This window comes from Pinus tabuliformis, chromosome 1_1 (genome assembly GCF_031772625.1).
Source record: "Pinus tabuliformis cultivar Carrire ecotype Pingquan chromosome 1_1, CPIR1, whole genome shotgun sequence".
NCBI classification, from domain to species: domain Eukaryota; kingdom Viridiplantae; phylum Streptophyta; class Pinopsida; order Pinales; family Pinaceae; genus Pinus; species Pinus tabuliformis.
In genome coordinates this window covers 406,954,819-406,962,705 of record NC_142297.1, presented here as the reverse complement: position 1 = coordinate 406,962,705, position 7,887 = coordinate 406,954,819, and the positions used below count along the sequence as shown (strand labels likewise).

Below are 7,887 nucleotides of genomic sequence, written 5' to 3'. Positions count from 1 at the left end.
GGCCAATGGAGCAGACCCGAAAATGAAAGACACAGAGAAACATTCCCCTAAAGTGCAGAAGCAGTACTTGACAAAGAAATCATTACCATAAAAGCTTTTATAACATAAGGAGCTCTCCCATTAATAATCAGAATCAGAAATTGGAAACCCGATGGCTTTTCCATAAAAACAAGAATGTTATATTGGGAACCGCCAGTATGTTAGGAGACACCCCAATAAATTTAATTTTAAAAATAAAAAATAAAAAACCGCTAAAACTGTGTTTTTGTACAAATCTCTTCCATAAATAACAAAAAAATGCTTTTTTATTTATAATTAATAACTGGACATGGCGTTGTTATTGTTAAACACACATGGGAAACATAGAATAGGAAAGATAAATCATGTGAGTTCATTTTTTTATTAAGAGGAGATATACATTTATAGTATATTATGTGACCGTTGGATTCACATCCCAAGGTCTCTTGGACTGCTTTCGTCCATTCGACTTCCACACTAACCCATTGAGGATTAGCTGTCCAACATTCCCCCCCTTAATCCGAAGGGTTATGTATGAGTCCAAGAAGAGCACTGTGATACAAATGTGCAAAAAATGCATGGCAGCACTAGGCTGAATGTGCTTAGTGCAGTTCCGAAACTCTTCCAAAACTGGCAAGAAACTGAAGTTTTCTGCTAGAGGAAGTGATCCTATTCTTTTAAAGAGGGAAACCTTCAACCATAAAAGGGAGGTCTCACCCCACATAAAAGGTAAAACTTCAACCTGAAAAGGGAAATCTCAACCTGTGATGGTTTAAGGATGACCAACACCTCTGATGTCTTCTGCTAGAGGAAGTGTTCTCAATTTTGTTCCTGGAACTCTTCCAAAACTGGCAAGAAGCTGAAGTCTTCTGCTAGAGGAAGCATCCCACATTGCCAACTAAAGGCATGTTCACGGGCATCTTTGTCTCTGGCTACAACGCTGAAACTGGTGTGGCAGGTTGTGGCTCGGGCTCGCTTGATGTGACTTTGAAGCTTGTAGATGACCATCATTTCCCCCCCCGTCAGATACAAGGTGAGAAGATGGAGAAAACTCAACTGCAAGACTGTTCAATACTCTGGAACAAGTTCTGACATGTGTTTGGAATATCTTCTTGGCTGTTGATGCCCATTGCCAAGAAGCGATCCATCCAAGATGAATCTTTGTTCTTGGAGGACGTTTGTTTTTGAAGCATCTGTGTGAAGAATGGCTAGTTTTATGACAGTGCTTACATGGATGAAGATCAAAACAATGATCTTTCAGATGGCCAACTCGGTCGCATTGTTGGCATTTTACAATCTGTTGTTGTTGTTGTTGTTGCGGTGGAAGAGGAGCAGAGTCTGGAACAACTGAAGCTGAACTGTCATGAGGAGCACGTGAACTGTCATGAATGAATCCAGCACTCTGAAACTGAATGGGCTTGGCATAGTCTGGAATATGAAAGGACAAGTCCTTGTCATATCCAAGACCAGTTCTGTGCTTGTTGTGGACAAGTTGTTCCCAAGGTCTGATGATGGGCTTGGAAAGTGCAGACTGAGTTTCTGCATCTGTATATACAACTGCTGCTTTATTTGAATGAATTGTAACATTATTAACATGCTGCTGATGGGTGGTTGTCTCAATGTTCTGAACAAAAACAGGTTCAAAATGGTGTCTATTTTGATGTAGTTCTTCTTGCTGTAGCTGTGATTCAAGCTGCAAAAAAGCGATCTTTTCCTGTGCATTTTGTAGACATGTCTAAATTTCTGAGAGAGATCCTTTGTTGATTTGTAATGTGTCATCAACAGTAGATAATATCAGAGTTTTAAGGAACTGTACTACTTCACTGATTCTGGCCATTTTTTCTTTAATGTCTGATTTACACCTTAAAAAAACTGATCACTACTACTCAATGCAGAAAAGTAATATCTACTCACAGTACACAGCAATATCCTTTATAAATGTCAGCAAATGATCAGTGTGCAAAAAGATTACAATCAACTCACCAAAATCTTTATGCAACAGTGGAATCAAGGAATCAATGCACTGTAATGAGTTTTAAATACAATGCCACAATTGGGGCATCAACAACTGCAAACTTGTTTGGATCCTTCAAGTACTCCTTCAGAAATGATGGTTATCAAAACCTCAATAATTATAACACCATGTCATGGGCATTCTTTGAACTGTAATTTACAGCGGTCAACCTCAGCAAAGCATTAAACATATGAATGGCACCAACAATCAAATCGGATCCAACTATAGGAACAAAAGCACAGAATCTCGGTTGCAAATGGAATTTGAACTATTCAACGTGTATTTGAAACCAATCACCATACCATTGGATTGTATAGCAGCTTCAACGTATTTCAGGCAGCATAAATCACAGTTTTCGTTGCATTCAATACAGCTCCAGGTCAGCAAACAAATAAATCAATGAGCAATATACAAAACTGATTTCTTTCTCTGCAATAGAGACTTAATGTCCAGCACATACAATGCACATATTAAGAGCAATAATCTTCACAAAAAGAAACAACCTCTTTTTTTTTTTTTTTTTTTTTTTTAACTGGAACCTTTCCCAAACAACCACAGAAAATACCTTATACAAATTAATCTCAATGTCATCTCTCAAGTATAAATTCTGGACACTATTTCAATGAGAGAATTCGCATTTGAATTTTACACCAGCACCTTGCAGCAAATAAAGATTTGAACCCCTGACTCTATTGAACTGAAAATATCCTTCAAATCCAATTTTCAAATACACAATAATAGAAGCTTTGAAGAAGGCCGAGCAAGCAAAAACATGAACCCAAACCTTTTACTGTCTGATACCAAAACCAGCGGTACAATTACAATGTCAGTTTGCACTGTAGTGGTCGGCCATTTTCTGGGTGTCCAGCTGATGACGGCTCAACGAAATCTAGAACAGGAGCAGCCTCACTCAGCCTCACTGTCAGATGGAAATCTTGATAGTATGGACACAGGAGCGTATCCACCAAACAATATATATATATATATATATATCTATATATATATATATATATATATATATATATATATATATATATATATATATATATATATATACCACCGCCTTCGGCGGCTAAACGCCTACAGACAGGCACGGCCATAAGCAAAGCGACCAAGCATTGGAGGCTAGCCAAAGCTACGGAGAACATAGCTGATCTAGTAGTGGGCATGAAGGGTCTTATCCTTCAAACAGCCAGAAGAAAAGCAAATGGTCTAGCTGATTATCTAGCAAATTGTGGAGCAGACAACCCTGACCTTGCTATTGACAAGTGCTGGCGGGATTTAGATGACCAAACCATAAAAGAAGAATGTATTCATCTGGCAGCGAACGATCTGACTCAGACTACCCAACCCTAATCCAGGTTGGCATCTGGCAACATCCGCGACATCATAAGAAGACAAGGAAGGAATACCATCCCCAAGCTCATCACGGGATGATTGGATGCAGGGACCGGCAATACTTATGGCGGCACGAGCCCATCTGGACTGGAGATCAACACAATTTAAGTTTCGGGATACGGTTCATAAAACACCGTCCCTTCGGCACGCACGGAGAGGATACACATGGTAAGAATCCTAAACCATTAATGGTAATTCTAAGTGGAAGACGGTGGTACTACGCTCGATGGACCAGTCTCAGGCATGAGAGCTCAGAGCGCACTCCCAACCTCACGCGCCACCACCCTTGGCGCAGGCTAGCTTCAAACACTTGGCACTCGGCTCGTCATCCTAACCATCTCATCATCAGCTTCAACACCTCCAGGGACAAGGCCGCTTGTGCGACGTCTCAGGTCACCTACCAACTTGGTACTACCAACACTGCAGGCAGTTACTCCCCTCTCATGAGGAAACGTCGCCTCCTTCACTATAAAAACAGGGGCAAAGGCCCTGCTCGCCACATTGTTTCCAACATCTGTATGAGGAAGGGGCAAGTCTTCAATTCTGTTTCAACTCAGGCAAGTCACGAGAAGTTCACCATGAAAGAGGGGAACAGTCGCTGCGAAGCAGCTAATAAGGACCTTCAGGCTGCTAGAAGGGGGTACGAAACTAGAACTGCAACCCGCATCAAGCGCAAAATGGCAGAAATGGAAGCTGAGGCGAGGCATGAGGAGGGGGGTCGCTCGGAGCAGGAAATTGCTGCTGAAGTCGACTGGGTCACAGACCCTGGCACGCCTGCGAAAAGGGCGACTCAGTATGTACGCACCAAGGCGGAATGCTGGCGCATGAAGACCTTGATTGCGAAAGCTCTAGAGTCAGTAACAGAGGTCAATCTTACCACTCAGGTCAATCTCACCACAGAACAGATGGCCAGGATCACAGATTTCAACAGCTCCCTGGATGGCAAATTGACTGAAATGAATGAATCAATCAAAACCCAGAACCGTCTGATAATGCTGCTCATTCAGCTTCTCAAGAACTCCATAGATACAGCTCCGGTGACGCAGCAAGCAAACTCCAGCGTGAACTATGCTACCCAGCCTTCTACCTCCGCAGCGTTTCAGCCAGCTACACTGGAAGAGCTGCAAACAAGGATTGGCAGCCATGCAGGGAACAGAGGACTGGACACTAACGCCCAGTTGGGTAACTACCGCCTCTAAAGTTTTTCGTTTGCTTCTGTTTGGGCCAGCGATCCTGTCTCCCGGTCTTCTGTTTAATATGTGCTTTCGGCTTTATGTATGGGTCTGCGGCTAGGATTTTTCTTCTTCTCTCCCCTCCTGGTAGATCCCATGACTTAGTAATATTTTGCTCTGCCTCTTGTCACCCTGCGTGGTGGACATCGTTATGGTGCTCATGTAAAATGCCCTCTGAGCAGGCGATTAGGCCAGGAATATTGTACATCCCTGCTCTCACTGCCTATGCAGTTTTTTGTATTATACTTTTTATATAATATAATCTTCTTACTTACAAAAAAAAATAAAAAATACCACCGCCTTTTTATAATAAGATTTGACATTTAATGAAGGATGTAAACAATTGTACGCATCATTCTTCAAAATATGTGCCACTACAACATGGAATTCTCACCGCTAAACTATGAATTATTTCGGCCACCTAAAAATTCGAGAGTTGACAGGTAAGATACCAAATAGTAATTGGGATTACCATTTACGACCTTTCAACTATCCTGCGCACGGGGATCCTGTAAGCGCATTGGTCATAGCACATGATATGATATTTGTTGTTTTTGTTAAAGGCAACGAATCGTATATTATTCCATTCGGCCAAAAGTTTCAAAGCACAGTTTACGGTCTTCAAAACACATTCAACACATTGCGAATATCAGTGAGCAGGTTGTCGTCAGATTCGTGTTCGTTCCAGCGAAAATGTCTGATCCACTATTTAGAGTTTATTTTTTTAAGTTCATCCCAGACTAAAATGTCTGATCCACCATTCAGAGGCCCAAACTATCTAACAGGGATAGAGGCCCAAACTATCTGAGATGTATAGCCAAAATAAAAAGCCTCAGCTACGGGAAAGTACAGAGATTATTGATGCACGGAATAGGGATTAATCCATTTTGCCAATACTTACTTTTCACAGCTACAAAGCTGACAAAAATCAAGCTTGAAATCCATGTGGGTCAGCACCACTTTATAGTTTTGTCAAGGAAACCAATCGTATGAAGTTTCCCTTTTTAATTCAGACTCTATTGCATTGAGCATTCACTAGGAGGGGCCAACGGATCTCATTGTGAGCTAATTAAAACGTAACAGATGGATAGGAGAATCCCTCCATTACGTGGCCATAATAGACTTCAAGTGCCAATCTATTCCCATTATCTACATATATATGGCAACAAAGACTCGATAAAAAAACAGAGCCTCTGCCATCAACAATAGCACTGAAATACGCTTTGCAACAAAGCTGCCAGAAAGTGTTACCAGATATTGATCAGGATTCTGTGATTAGAAAAAGGAAAGCTTTCTGGCCATGCTCAGTCTGCTACTGAAGTTAATTGGATAATAAAGGTTGCCAGTATATTCACGGGAAATTCATCTTTTCTTCAACGAAATCAAAAGTCCAAAATACTCCAAGAAAATTTAATAACACGTTTAATGCACCCACTTATCAGCACAAAACAACTAATATGTAAACTATCAAGCTTCCAGAATGTGCACTGATCTACAAGAACGTCCGTCTGATTCTTCTGCTACAGCTTTGAAGTGCGCTCAATGCAAAAATGGGTATTGATTTGACACAGAGAGAATCAGGCAGAGCTGTCAGATACGTTAGGGTGGCAAGGAGAATTTTGGTGTATCTGAGCGACAGAAATCAGAGAGAAGGAACGCTAATGGACCGCTGACAACACTGTAGGAGCAGGTATTCGATGGGAATACCAAGCGTTACCCATTATCACGCAGAGGGCAGACGAGTGCAGGTGCGTGTCAGCCAGACTGTTTGCAGCATGAAATAGGCATGCACACAATAATGACAATTCTATCTGCAGAAATACAGAACTGACATGCACAGAGAGGCCACAACAAGTGGCTCAAATTTGGGCAGGGCAGAAATTCGCCTGTTGCTCTGATACCATGTTAAACACACATGGGAAACATAGAATAGGAAATATAAATCATGTGAGTTCATTTTTTTATTAACAGGAGATATACATTTATGGTACATTATGTGACCGTTGGGATTCACATCCCAAGGTCTCTTGGACTACTTTTGTCCATTCGACTTCCACACTAACCCATTGAAGATTAGGTGTCCAACAGCTATCATCCACAACTATATAGCATTCCCATTTGCTGTTGCTAACATTCTTCATCTGACATTGTTGTCTCGAAATTTTTGGTTCATCATCCTTTACTTTTGTTTTAATAACTTCTCGCACAATATTGTCGACCAATTGCCCCTCGTCGCTGAAAAAAGAAATATTGACAGAAATTACAGTAAGAAACACTTACCGAGATAAATTGTGATATACCATTCGTTCCAACAAATTGAAAGAGATAAAACGAAGAGGGAGGTGGAGGTCTCACCCATCATGTCTCCAGCTTGAAACCCTCTCTCCCTGTAACTTCCATCAGAGCCTTTTTCCATTTTTCAATGGTCGACGACTTGTATCGCGACCTCTCTCGATGATTTTGAGGGTCAAATGTTTTTTCCTCTTCGAGCAACCGTAGGGCTTCAGCGTATACACTGTTCGTGCCGTCCACAGGATTCGACCACATCTCTGTAGGGTTCAAATTGTAGAAAACTGGAATAATGATCGACCCAGATTCGATCATAAGTAGAAGCTCATCCATACACCATGCTGATTGTGCATAGCCTGCAGAGAAAATGACGATATGAATAGAGGTGATGTTAATGGTGTTTTCTAGCATGGAATTTATTCGGCTTCCCTTCTGCATCTCCTCCTTGTCAAAATAGACTTGCAACTCGTGATGACGGAGACGATAGTACAGATGGCTGGCCAGAGTGTTCTTAACATCCATGCCACGATGATTCAGGAAAACATCGTAGTGGATGGGTGTTTTCTGTTCTTCAATACTGCCCACAGGTTTAATGCTCAACACATGTTTAACCACATCATGCACCAACCGTCCCTCGTCACTGAAATTTTTTACGACAAATAATTTTGTTAGAGGAATGTCCTCCGTACAATGAAATGACATGTGTTAATTAAACGCAGAATCAGTTTTTGTAATTTATTACCCAAAAAAACGCATAGTTTAACTAATAGATTTTTAAAAGTTAAAAATTTAAGTTCTTTAATGTTAAATATTAGGTCTCTCATTGTTTTTTTGGGTTGTTAAATTTATTTATATATTTAAAAAATGTGAAATTTTAATTTTATTGAAAATTATATTGCTAAATTTTTTCTCAAAAATAATTTTATAAGAATGTAA

At 40.7% G+C, this 7,887-nt stretch overlaps 1 pseudogene; it reads right to left on the bottom strand.

Moving 5' to 3' along the window:
• Positions 1-6,320: 6,320 nt before the first annotated feature.
• Positions 6,321-7,653, bottom strand: LOC149213401 (toll/interleukin-1 receptor-like protein; annotated as a pseudogene).
• Between the last annotated feature and the right edge of the window lie 234 nt (positions 7,654-7,887).